This window comes from Leuresthes tenuis, unplaced genomic scaffold, assembly GCF_036924035.1.
Source record: "Leuresthes tenuis unplaced genomic scaffold, fLeuTen1.0.hap1 SCAF_18, whole genome shotgun sequence".
NCBI classification, from domain to species: domain Eukaryota; kingdom Metazoa; phylum Chordata; class Actinopteri; order Atheriniformes; family Atherinopsidae; genus Leuresthes; species Leuresthes tenuis.
The window spans coordinates 27,076,700-27,090,389 of NW_027325372.1; the positions used below are offsets into that span (position 1 = coordinate 27,076,700).

Consider the following 13,690-nt stretch of genomic DNA (forward strand, 5'->3'; position numbering starts at 1 on the left):
ACGTTGTTTTTTTTTTGTTTAAATCTTTCTAGACATGGTAAATATGAAGGACAAAGCATTTTTAACATAGTTTGAGTGAAGGAATTCATTTTATAGATAAAATCCCAAGAGTCTGCTGAGAAAAGAGAGTGAATGCGAAGTAGACTTTAACACGGCTCTGGGAGCGAGCCGAGTGTGGGCTGACCGGGAGAATTGCTTGAAAGAAACGCGACACCGAATGAGCGGTCAGAACAAAGCCTCAATACGGTGTTCCCGTGGTGTTTTTGTTGCTGCCTTGTCGATTGCACAGCGGCAAGCGTTTCAACCAAGCAACGCTCACCATGGGGAAGGTGGCTATGGCAACTAGCCTGATGCCCTGCTCCCGCAGTGACGGATAATCGTACTCTGGTTTCTCTTCATAACATACAAGTCTTTCGCCTTTTACTAAAGACTTTCGTGGAGAGCAGCACTAATGAGTTGTTTCTATTTTTGGCAGGCTTTACCTTTGCGGGTGAAGCCCTTTCTGTCTGTGCAAAAGAAATCTTGTTACTGTGCAGAGTGACTTCTCTGAGTAGAGTCGCCTTACTTGTTGCGATTGTGCCGATGTTCGAAGCTGGAGTTTAAAGTTGTTGCTTGAATGGTGCTTGCTGGAGCATGCGGGAGTGCAAAGTTATACCATTTAAAAGGGCTGAAGAGTGCTCAGTGCAGCGGGTGGGCGGAGGTGCAACGTGACACTCTGGCCACCTATGGCCATAAAAAGAACACTGCTACAAGTGCGCATTGTGCCAGCAAGGGCCCTCGGACCTGAAACAGTGGACAGTTATCGCTTCTCGGCCTTTTGGCTAAGATCAAGTGTAGTATCTGTTCTTATCAGTTTAATATGTCCTCTATACGAGGACTACATATTAAATGGATTTTTAAGAATAGGAGTTGAAAAAGAAGCTTGCTCCGTTCACTCCAAGCATCGACCCGGTACTGCAGTGCCGCTGGGCTCTGGGAGCGAGCCGAGTGCGGGCTAACCGGGAGAATTGCTTGAAAGAAACGCGACACCGAATGAGTGGTCAGAACAAAGCCTCAATACGGTGTTCCCGTGGTGTTTGTGGCTGCCTTGTCTTTTTCACAGAGTAAAAGACAAGGCAGCCATCGAATAGATTGTTTCTACTTGGTCAGCCGAGGAGCAGGGGGGGGGGGCAAGCGTCTCAACCAAGCAAAGCTCACCAAGTAGGAACAATCGGGCCCTTTTCGATGGCTGCAACACCTGAAAGAGATATTGATGCGAGACCCGATCAAATGCTTTTTCAAAGTCTAAATTTAAGATGACAAGCCGGGTGTTTCTGTCTCTAGCGTAATCAATGATGTCTCGAATCAGTACGAGGCTGTCGGTGAGTTGTCTCCCTGAGATGGCACAAGCTTGGTCTGGGTGAATTACCTCCTCTAAAACAGAGGACATCCGTGTCGCTAAAACCTTGCTAAAAAGTTTACAGTCAAAGTTTAAAAGTGTGATTGGCCTCCAATTCTTTAGGTCAGTCTTATCATTTTTTTTATAAAGTAGAGTCACTATTCCCACTCTAAAACTGTCAGGCAGTCGGTCGAGTTTTTCAAAATCTTTAAAAACATCTAAAATGTCTGATGATAAAAGGTCCCAATAGGTCAGATAGAATTCTGCAGGAAGCCCGTCTAAACCCGGAGCTCGACTTCTCTTAAAACCTGTTAGGCATTTTTTTAACTCTAAAGCAGTAAAATTCTGTGTCAAGTGTGCATTCTCTTTTACGGTTTTGTCAACGAATTTTAAGATTTCTGCCGATGTTTCCAAGTGCACTGGTTTCTCTTTGTACATGTTACTATAAAAGGTATGTACAGTTTCAATCATCTCTTGTGTGGATTTTGTTAAAAACCCATCTTCTCTTTTTAGATTTTGATTACATTCCTTTTTATTTATAACTTTCTTTCTTTTTCACCTTCCTCAATTTCCTGCTCCCTGCTTCTTACAAAAATTCCTTTACTCTTTATTTCTGCTAAAACTGACATTTCCTTTTTGACATCTTTGATTTCTTCTTTAAAGTCTATGCCACACTGATTTAGTTTAAAGTAGCGCTGTAAGCGTTTATGTAGTCCCATCATACATCTATTCTCTTTCCTTTTTTTACGTTTACCTTGCTGTTTAAAAAAAGTCTGGGTCGTTTCCTTCACCATTTCCCACCATTGTGCATGTGTTTCGTAGAGGTCTTGAAGGGTCTGCCACTCTTTATAACATTCCCTGTACTGACTGACTATGATTTCATCCTCCAACAGGGAACAGTTGAGTTTCCACAGACCACTTCCTACCGTCACACCAGAAGGGGGTGAAAGGGTGCAGGAGAGCATAAGGTGGTCTGAAAAGAAAACAGGGGTTAATCTAACATCAGTGGGTGGGCAATCTCTAGTAAAGAAATAATCAATGCGAGAGGCTCTGGTGCCATCATGACTAAACCAGGTGAAGCCCTCCTCTCTGGGATGCATGGTTTTAAAACAGTCAGTAAGCTTAAAATCCCTGCATATGCCCTGAAGTAAAATCGAAGTCTTATCCACTTTAAAATCTACCCCTGCTCTTTTTCTATCTTTCCTGCTCAAGATACAGTTAAAATCCCCTCCTACAACTAAAGGTACTTGCCCTAGCATGTAAAGCTGTATATCTTCTAAAAGGTCATACCTTTCATTTTTTCCATTGAAACCATAAATATTTAAGAGGTTAAAGTCTTGCCCCATAAAATTCAAGTGTGCTAAAAGTGCCCGTCCGTCTCTCACCACTGTGCTACCTTTCACCAGAACATGCGGATTTTTAATTAGAATGGCCACACCATCATTTTTATTTTGATTTGAGCCACTCCATATCGATAAATGGGGCCACATTTCCTCCCATTGTCTATGGTTTTTTAAAAAAGGTAGTCCACATTCTTGTATTAAAAACACATCTGATTTAATGGAGTCTAAGAAGGATAAAATACTCTGGGCTCTTGTCTTTGATTTCACACTTCTCACATTTAGTGTTGAGAAGGTGAGAACCATTAAAAGCATAAAGGAAAGTAGGTATGTCATTTTCGTTTTTCTAAGTTATCAAAACAAATTACACACAGGTTATTTCTTGGGAAACTAGCTCTTCCTTCATTTCTTTAGGTGAAAAGTGAGTAGGGTGATCTATATTTCCTTTTCGGACTCTCGGTGTTGGCCTCTGACGCAATGTTGCATTTAACTTTGAGTCCCTGGGGGTTGATCGCAGAGCTGAAGTTAAAAAGGAGACCTCATTTCGTGAGTCGGAGGGGAAGACTCTAGGTTCTTCCACTGAAGAACTGTCTGAAAGGGACCTAACCCTTCCCCTCTTCTCTGATACCACTGGGGAATCAGAGGCTCAGATGCCGTCCTCTTCGGCTGTTGACCTTCGGGGAGGTGAGTATCTTGAGACGCTGTGTCGCTCAGCCTACTTTATTGGCTGAGCGACACAGCCAATAAAGTAGGCGCACATATTTTTTCACTTCTTCTCATAGTCATTGTCAGGCCCCGAAGAAATGTGTGATGTGCAGTGCAAATCAGTAGGTTGCATGAAATCAGAAAGGGGTGAAACTAACGCTTTTGCTTCTTCCACTAGTTGTTGTGAAAAAGGAGAGCTGGGAAGTTTCCACTCATAAGCATATGTAAGTGCCGATGAATCAAACTGCACTGCTGTGAAAACTTTGTCAGGCTGTAACATAACCTTAACACCCTCTGGTGTAGAAGTTAAAATAATGCCTAATTTACACATGAGATCACAGCCCATCAGGTTAATGGGACACAACTCTGATAACAAAAATGAGTGTTTGAAGGAGAGCTCATCGGGAGTGACAACACGCAATGGGCATTGTCATTTTCTCCTTCACAACCTGGCCTGAGGCAGACATACAGTAAACGTGGTTTCCACTTAACTTTGGAGGACAATCAAACTCCCCTGGCGTCACTACTGATGAACATAAGTTCCTATATTCTGAAAGAAATATCTTTGCTCTAGGACGGAAATAGCATGCAAAACTTTACTACGTGAATCACAGTCAGCAAGCGTTTCATCACTCTTCAGCTGTGGACAGTCCTTCTTCCAGTGTCCAGTCTGGCCACAGTAAAAACAAATATTCGGATCATAGCTCTGGCGTGGCCCATTTCGACCTCCTCTCCCACACGTCCACGTCTTCAACTTCGGCCTCGTCCTCTTTTTACACCAACTGCGTAATACATGGTCATGGCTGCCAAATGCAGCTCCTTTTCACACTTGTCCCTTTTGGTTGTCTTACGCGTCTCAACTTGGTTATGAGCATGGCAAACATATTGCGAACGTCAGCCAAACGAGGACCCTCACACCATCCCAATGTTCTTTACTTCAGTGGCGACATCTGGCATGAGGCCTTTAATTATTGCATTGCATGCAATACTCTCCCATGGTCCTGATTCATTACCCAAATCCCTTGGTCTCTGATGACCGCTGTGCTTGCTGACTTCCTCAAGGATGCGGTGTACAAAATCATCAGTCCCTTCACCGGGTTTCTGTTTGCAGGTGTAAATGTGGGACATATTGTTTTTGGTTGGAAATATAGTGGTGATGGCTTGACACAGTCTTTGGATGGCTGCTTCATATTGAGCGTTATCATTATGTCCTCGTTCACTGTTGGTAGGTCGCAAATCCAGTTGTAGCATACTGGCCTCTATTTTGCAGAGGTCGGTCGGTTTGAACTTTTTTGCCAATATGCGACGCAATTCAACCCCAGTCGGGCAGATTGTGCGCAGAAATCTCGCAACTCGTCAGCAAAATGGGGTCCAGAAATCTCTGGATCTGGTAAGCATTGTTATGCTTCCATGATGTCAGTCTCAGTCCAGGGTCGATAAACCAGTAATGGTCCAGTGGGAACTGCAACTTTAACCATAGGCATGGTTTGAATCTGGTTTTGTTTTTTCTCACGTTTAGATCTCTGAAGTCCAGATTGTGGGTAAAGGATTTTTGTCACTTGCGTTAAAAGTTCTTGGGCAGGTACGCTGGAGAACCAAACGTCTTCCTTTTCCTCATCATCAGACCTATGTAACTGATGTTGTGAGAATGATGGAATTTCTTCCCGAGGGAGGATGGAAGAAGTCCCTTCTTCCCGAGAGCCAGAGGCTTGTGGCAGGGCTGGCTGTTGTTGTTGCAGGGCAGGAGTCCAGGTCTGGATCCGGCACAGCTAATACTAAATTATTATCATCATTCCGTCATGGCATTTGTTTAACATTTTCCTTTCTTTCTCTTAATACACTTTATTTTTTCCAAAATTCTATACCTTTCTTACTTCTTATTTAAACTCAATTTTCTTTTTTTTGCTTCATCTCTTTCTCATATTTGCAAAACTTTTCTTCTAATTTTCTTATTTCTAACATACTAAAAGAACCTTCAGGTGGAAAACCTCTGGACCATATGTCTTTTTCATTTCATCATGCTTAGGTCCCCCGGTAGGGTCAAAAGTCTGAGACCTACTGTTTCCCATTCTCAGACTTGGAATGGGGAAATATATTCCTTCACTCAAAGGACGTCTCCAATGAGGACCTTAATCTGTACTCACACTTCTTCGGAGTACTTCACACTTCTTCGGACTGCTTCAAAAGTTTCACTTACCCATGAAATCTCTGTCTCACTAATGACACAACCGGGAAACACTCTTTTATTCAAATAAAAACTAAACAGCAGTCCTATCGTCTCAGACTATCATATTTCAAAAATGATCCCAGCGCTGGTATTCAAGAAAAGGACCTGCCAGTCCTCTCTCTCAGAAAAGGCCTTGGAGGTATGAGGCTGGAACAGCTACTTCAGTCCAGGCTGGCCATGCACTGCGATCCGGTCCAGAGACACCAGTCGAGGGATCCTGTTCGTGACGCCAAAATTGTGGTGGAAATTTAGTAACGCACAGAGTCAGTTATTTTCTTCTGAGGAGATAAGAGGCTTTAATAATAATATCTTGAAAGAGAGAACAACACAGTACAGAATACAGAGTTGCTCTGACCACTGAAGCAAAAACACACAGTTATATTGCCCGCTCATCACGTCATCTGTCTTTGGTTGATAGTTGATTGTTCTTCTAACTTTCCTCCCCAACCATCAGTTTAGGTTACCAAAAAGGAGTGTATTGCTCCATCACAAGTATGCTTCTTTCACATACAGGGTAATATGAAGAATTTTATGCCTAAAACCTATTTAGACATGCAAAAATATGAAGGACAAAGCAGTTTTAACTTGGTTTGAGTGAAGGAATTCATTTTATATCAAAATCCGGAATTGTGTAGAACTCGTGAAAAGAAGCTTATTCTTGGATTCCTGAAAAAATTTAGTGTTGTTGTTTCCTATCCTGAAACGTACTACGTTCGTTTTTGTTTAAAGCTATTTAGACATGGATAAATATGAAGGACAAAGCAGTTTTAACTTGGTTTGAGTGAAGGAATTCATTTTATATCAAAATCCGAAATTGTGTAGAACTCGTGAAAATAAGCTTATTCTCGGATTCCTAAAGGTTTAGTGTTGTTCTTTCCTATCCTGCAAAGTACAACGTTCTTTTTTGTTTAAAGCTATTTAGACATGGATAAATATGAAGGAAAAAGCAGTTTTAACTTGGTTTGAGTGAAGGAATTCATTTTATATCAAAATCTGGAATTGTGCATTATGTCAGCCGAATTGTAGTCTGAATACATTTATGCCAAACAGATTTGCTTTGCCAAGGGAAGTTTTATAAATGTTTCTTGTTTATGTTTACAATATATAAACTAGCAGAATAATTAATTCATCCTCCTGGTCCCTCCCACCCCGGAGAGGGCAGCCAGAGACTGGCTGCAATAGGCATCCCCGCTACCTGGGACCCAACACAGGGCAGGAGGGCCTGATGTCCACCAGGCTCGGGGCCTGCAGTCACCATATTCCGGGAGCTACTGTACCCCCAGAAGGAACCCATCCCGCCCCACCCCACTCAACCCAACCCCACCCCGGAGGACCTCTACAAAAACAAACAAACAACAACAAAAATCAAACAAACAAACAAACAAATCACCCGGTCACACCAGTCGCAGCAGCGAGACCCACCATCACCCAGGCCCCCCCAGGCCCCCCCCAACAGGGGAAAAGCACACCCCCACACAGACCCCCTCCCCCTCACCGCACGCCCCAACACCCTAAAGAAAATAACCACCTGCGGACACCTTGGAGTTCCCAGAGCAACAAGGCCGGCACCAGGACCTGCACCAACCCACGCATATTGTGGCATGTCCAGGGCAACCCAGACCCCCCAGGCACAGGCAGGGCCCCGCCCCGGGCGCAAGGCAGCGGCAAGCCACCAGGTCCAGGCCCAGCTCCACCACCCACGCCAGAGCGGCCCGGTCACCCGGTACAGAGCCAGCAGCCACCACCCCAAGGCCCCTAAGGGACCCCGCCCCACACCGCAAGACAGCCCCACCCGCAAGCCCCCAAAACTGCCCTCCAAGCCCGACACACAGTCCCCCCCAGCAATGACCAACCCGGTCCCCACGACCCGAGAGACCACCAGACGCCCGAAGCCACACAGCCCCCCCCAGCACACACCCAACCGCCCAGAGCGACGGGACAGCAACCCACCACCAACACTATGTCATCAAGCTAATCAGAGGAGACCAGAGAGAATTAAATTCAGCCAATTGATGTTTTGAGGAGGCAGACATTGTTTCCATGCTAATATAATCTAAAAGAAAATTTCTAAACTGGTTAATACATAGATTGTTCTTCGCTTTCCAGTTCATGAGAATAGTTTTCTTTGCTATACATAACACTGTGAGGATCATGTGTGCTAAGCTAAATTCCACGTTGATGTTGTCTAAGTCACCCAGTATGCACAGTGTGGGGCATGCAGGAATGCTACACTTTAGCCATGTTGATAGGTCCGCACAGACTTCAAGCCAGAACTTCTGGACAGGCGCACAAAAAAACAAAGCGTGTGCATAATCATCAGGTGTGTTATCTGTGCAATGTGAGCAGATGTTTGAGTGTGTTAGACCCATCCTGAACATCCTTTGTCCTGTATAGTGTGTTCTATGAAGAATTTTGTATTGTATGAGCTGTAAATTAGGATTTTGAGTCATTCTGAAGGTGTTCAAACATATCTGTGGCCAGAAGCTATGACTAGAACTGATGGATAAATCTGCCTCCCATTTTGAGGATGGTAGAGACATTGTGTCATCTATCTTAGACAGTAATTCATATATTTTTGATAGTAGTTTTGGGGTGCAGATGCTTAGAAATTCTGCTACCCTAATCGGGAGTTGTAAGTCTGGTTGGTGGAGGATATATTTCTTTGTTATTATAGACTTAAGTTGTTGATATTCTAGGAATTTATTGCTGCCTATCTCATGTTGTGATATGAGCTCATCAAATGAAATAAAATGTCCATTTTGGATTATATGTTCCAAATGTTTGATTCCTTTGATCTTCCAGAGAGTAAAGTTTAGCATTTTTTTGTTTTGCAGGATGTCAGGATTGTTCCAGATGGGTGTAAGCTTACACGGGACAAGTGAAGACTTTGTTATTTTAAGAAATTCCCACCAGGCTGTCAGAGAGGTGCTGATGTTAATGCTTTTGAAACATTTGTGATTTTTTACGTTTTGACTAATAAGTGGCAGGTCAGAGATTTCCAGATTATCACACAATGCTTGTTCTATATTTATCCATGTTCATCTATTGGGCTAGGTTTAAACCATTTTGATATATACCGTAACCTATTGGCTAAGGAATAGTGCTGAAAATTAGGTAAATCTAATCCACCACTGTCCTTGGTCTTCTGGTCTTCTGTCTTCTGTTTGTTTTTCCACAGAAATTTGGAGATGCATGAATCTAGTGACTTAAACCAAGTAGCAGGTTGGTTTTATGGGGATCATTGAGAACAAATAGTTAACTTTTGGTAGTATCATCATTTTAATGGTTGTAACTCTCCCCATAAGTGATATAGGTAAGGACTTCCAACGAGAGAGATTGTCCTCTACTGTCTTTAATAATTGCACATAAATTAGCTTTGTTAGCTCTGAGAGCCTGGAGGAAATGTTTATGCCTAAATATCTAATATTTCCTGACTGTAAAGTGATCGCAGGTATATTCTGGACCCTACAGTTAATGGGCAGAACTGTGGTCTTAGACCAATTGATAGAGTAGTCAGAAAGTGCTGAGAATTTATTTATGAGTGTGATCGTGTGAGTGAGAGACGTCTGTGAGTTCTGAAGGAAAAGTAATACATCATCAGCATAAAGACTTATTTTATGCTCAATATTTTGGGGTTGGATGTCTTTAATATTTCTATCTTGTCTGATAGCAGCTGCTAAAGGTTTGATGAAATTAGCAAAAAGTGAGGGAGAAAGTGAGCAACCCTGTCTTGTACTTCTCTGCAGACTGAAGCTTGGAGAAGTTTGATCATTTGTCCTGACACTTGCATTTGGGGAGTCAGTTATTTTCTTGTGAGGAGATAAGAGACTTTAATAATAATATCTTGCAAGAGAGAACAACACAATACAGAATACAGAGTTGCTCTGACCACTGAAGCAAAAACACACAGTTATATTGCCCGCTCATCACGTCATCTGTTTTTGGGTATAATTGATTGTTCTTCTAACTTTCCTCCCCAACCATCAGTTGAGGTTACCCAGACACACTCGTAAATACCAGCCTAACCCTGTCCCCCCTAAAGTGCAGCTATCTCATTATAACAAGCCCACCATTGTAAAGAGGAATTTAAGAAAACAGGGCAGGGTGGTACCTTGCAGCTCGGTCATTTGCAGGTTATACACAGTAACACTCAATACAATGCATATAAGAATTATTTTCCATTACATTCCTCCCTTTTGATTATAATAATACCATTATATTAATCAACCCAAAAGAAACAAGGAAAATAATAACTTTATCTGTAAAACATCAGCCTGCATTTGCACACAACGTGAGTTTAAAATGCAGGCATCATAGTAATAAAGGGTCCAATGATAAACAATCAAAACATGAACAATTAAACATGATTATCTTCATCCCTCTCTAAGTCAGCGTCACTAGAGGAAAGATTTTGAAAGCAAGAAAGTTATTTGAGTCATTTGGTCTTTTTCACACTGTTGTTTAGATGGACTACATAAAAGGATGTCATCCACATACTGCAAAAGAGCAGAGCCTGTGGTTGATTGAAGTTAATCCAGACTAGCTTTGAGGGCAGCATTGTAAATAGTGGGACTTTCACAGTACCCCTGGCATAACCAGGTAAAAGTCCAAGATCTCCCTTCAAACTAAAAAGCAAACCAAAATGGGCTATCAGGGTGCACTGGCGACAAGTCAACCACTGAGAAAAACTGTGCATCTGATGTAATTTGAGACAAAATAGTGTGTGGGTTGGGCACAGTAGGAGCATGTGGCTGAACTGCAGCATTCACCGCTTGGAGGTCCTGTACAAAACGCCATTCATCTGGCTGGCCAGCATCTTTAATCTTTTTAACAGGAAACAATGGAGTAAGCACAGGTGAATTTTCAAAAGGAACAATAACGCCTGTTTTATGAAAAGATTGAAAAACAGGTTTAATCCCTTTAATTGCTTCAGGCTTAAAAGGGTATTGTTTTTTACATGGACAAAAGTCTGATTTAGGGGTGACAATTACTGGTTCACAGCCTTTTATCAACCCCACATCATATTTGCTCTTAGCCCAAAGATCATTGGGCACTTCAGCCAACATGGGTATCGAAGACAAATCTGTTTCAGATAAAAACCATGCTTCAAAATGTGATTCTGTGGTAGGAATTAAGTCCACAGTTCTTTGACAATGCATTGTACTCAAAAATGTTTATTTGTATGCTGACAATCGTTCAGAAAACATAAAATTTGGATCAGCAGGTGAAACGGTCCACTCCATTTCTTTCTGACATGTAGCAACAAACTCTCCCACACCTTGTCACTGCCAGTGTGTACGTTTGGCCAAGGAAATGTGAGGGCGAGTACCACAAACATTAAAAAATCGAAGTGCTCTGGAGTGAGCGACACAGCCAATAAAGTAGGCGCACATATTTTTTCACTTCTTCTCATAGCCCCAAAGAAATGTGTGATGTGCAGTGCAAATCGGTAGGTTGCATGAAATCAGAAAGGGGTGAAACTAACGCTTTTGCTTCTTCCACTAGTTGTTGTGAAAAAGGAGAGCTGGGAAGTTTCCACTCATAAGCATATGTAAGTGCCGATGAATCAAACTGCACTGCTGTGAAAACTTTGTCAGGCTGTAACATAACCTTAACACCCTCTGGTGTAGAAGTTAAAATAATGCCTAATTTACACATGAGATCACAGCCCATCAGGTTAATGGGACACAACTCTGATAACAAAAATGAGTGTTTGAAGGAGAGCTCATCGGGAGTGACAACACGCAATGGGCATTGTCATTTTCTCCTTCACAACCTGGCCTGATGCAGACATACAGTAAACGTGGTTTCCACTTAACTTTGGAGGACAATCAAACTCCCCTGACGTCACTACTGATGAACATAAGTTCCTATATTCTGAGAGAAATATCTTTGCTCTAGGACGGAAATAGCATGCAAAACTTTACTACGTGAATCACAGTCGGCAAGCGTTGCTTCACTACACAGAGCAGGAAAAATGTGTGAGTGTGTTTGTGCTATCACCCATTAGTGGAGGCTCCGCTGCCGCGTGACGTCCAGAACCTGCCTCCCACCCTCAGTCAGCCTTTTGCCCAATTTCATCACTTTTTAGCTGTGGACAGTCCTTCTTCCAGTGTCCAGTCTGGCCACAATAAAAACAAATATTCGGATCATAGCTCTGGCGTGGCCCATTTCGACCTCCTCTCCCACACGTCCACGTCTTCGACTTCGGCCTCGTCCTCTGTTTACACCAACTGCGTAATACATGGTCATGGCTGCCAAATGCAGCTCCTTTTCACACTTGTCCCTTTTGGTTGTCTTACGCGTCTCAACTTGGTTCTGAGCATGGCGAGCATATCGGCGAACGTCAGCCAAACGAGGACCCTCACACCATCCCACGTAAATGTTCTTTACTTCAGTGGCGACATCTATATAATATTGTCTGGGTCCCGTTAAAACATGTATTTGTCTTGTTTGCTTTAAAACAAGTATTCCCCATTTTCTATCCCTTCAGTAGCCAACCAGTTTGTATGGAGTACACTGGAGCAACTTGACTGATCAGTAAAACACTGCTTTTGTTGTCACCGCAAGGCTTCCCCCGTCGGTTGTTTCACTGAGACACTACTGAGTAACTACAACTCAACCCAGTTTATACACATAACATTCATATACATACTAACAAACAAACAAACAATAATTTATCGCAATTTTCTCATCTCTGTTTGAACGTACACCCAGGTAAATATTCCTGTAGTCTTCTCATACCGACTATGGACCCATTCATTGTTTAACTTCACTGTTTTGCAAATCCTAATTGAATATTACACATTGACATTGAACTTTACTGGATAAGCAGGTCTTCATTGCATTCAGCAGCCTATATGTGAGCATCTATGTGTAAGCTGTTCTTCTTTGCATTTATCAGCAGCAAGCAATTCTTCACTGCACATGCATATGTAAATAGTAAAACAATTCCAATGTGTTAGCGAAACCTTCTATATCACAGTGGTTTCTAAGATCTATTTTAAGTTCTTTGCCATCAGTGAGATGACATAGCTTACAAAGTGTGTCAAATTATCACTGAAGATCTTTTCAGGAATTTCAAATCTAGAAATGAGTTATTTTACGCGTGATTTTGCTACTGAGAGTGCATCTGCTTGTGCACATGGAAATATTTCAGACCATTTGGTAAAAACATCTGTTGTCACTGAGCAGAATCGTTTCCCTTAACATTAATTTAGTTCAATGAAATCTACACAATAATGAAATAATGAAATCCAAACAAATATGTTGAAAAAGATACACTGGCTTAGGGAATTATCTTCGTTTTGGTCTTAGATTGCCCTGTGGAATGTATTTTGCACATATTTGACCTGCTAGACAAAACTTTATTCATTTATTTATTCTAAAAAAAAAAATTCAATAATAAGTAAAACCATATGCTGTAAAAACCTTGTTCATTATTGCTTCCATCCCTCCTGTTGAGACATGACATGGTCCGTGGCTCAATACTGCAGCATATTTAAACAAATTCTTTGGCAGTATGGTTTTCCTTCCGGTCATTCATACGAGTCTATTGTAGATGGCAATTGAATAACATCTAATAATGCTAAAATATTTGTAGTTTATACATTTAGCTGTGGATGTCAACATACCTGTTTTTCCAATGCTGTGTTAACACATGTACAGTTGAGAAGGCATACTGACTGTCAGTGTAAACGTTAACAACCTTTTTGTTATTTAATTTACAAGCTTCAGTTAAAGCTACCAATTCGACTGCTTGAACAGAGTAATTTTTTGGTAGTGGTTGTTTTAAGAAAACTTCAGTTTCTGTTACTACTGCAAATCCTGTAGCATTTGTGCCATCAGGGTTTTTTGCTTGACCTGTTGAATAAATATAGTTATTTCTGCATTTTCATAACGTATATCAGTTAAGTCTGGCCTGGGTAAAACACTGATGGTTATTTCTGACATGCAATCATGAGGCTTTCCATCTGTGGGGTAGGTAGCAGTGTGGATGGATTAAGTGTAGCACATCTCTCGACAACAAGGTGTGGCTGT

At 41.9% G+C, this 13,690-nt stretch overlaps 2 non-coding genes across 2 annotated transcripts; both read left to right on the forward strand.

Moving 5' to 3' along the window:
• Positions 1–379: 379 nt before the first annotated feature.
• LOC140275717 (U5 spliceosomal RNA) lies at positions 380–493 on the forward strand. The gene has a single exon (XR_011908438.1). It is a non-coding gene; the product is annotated as a U5 spliceosomal RNA (small nuclear RNA).
• Positions 494–801: 308 nt separating this feature from the next.
• LOC140276193 (U2 spliceosomal RNA) lies at positions 802–985 on the forward strand. Its single transcript, XR_011908867.1, has one exon. It is a non-coding gene; the product is annotated as a U2 spliceosomal RNA (small nuclear RNA).
• The last annotated feature ends 12,705 nt before the right edge of the window (positions 986–13,690 follow it).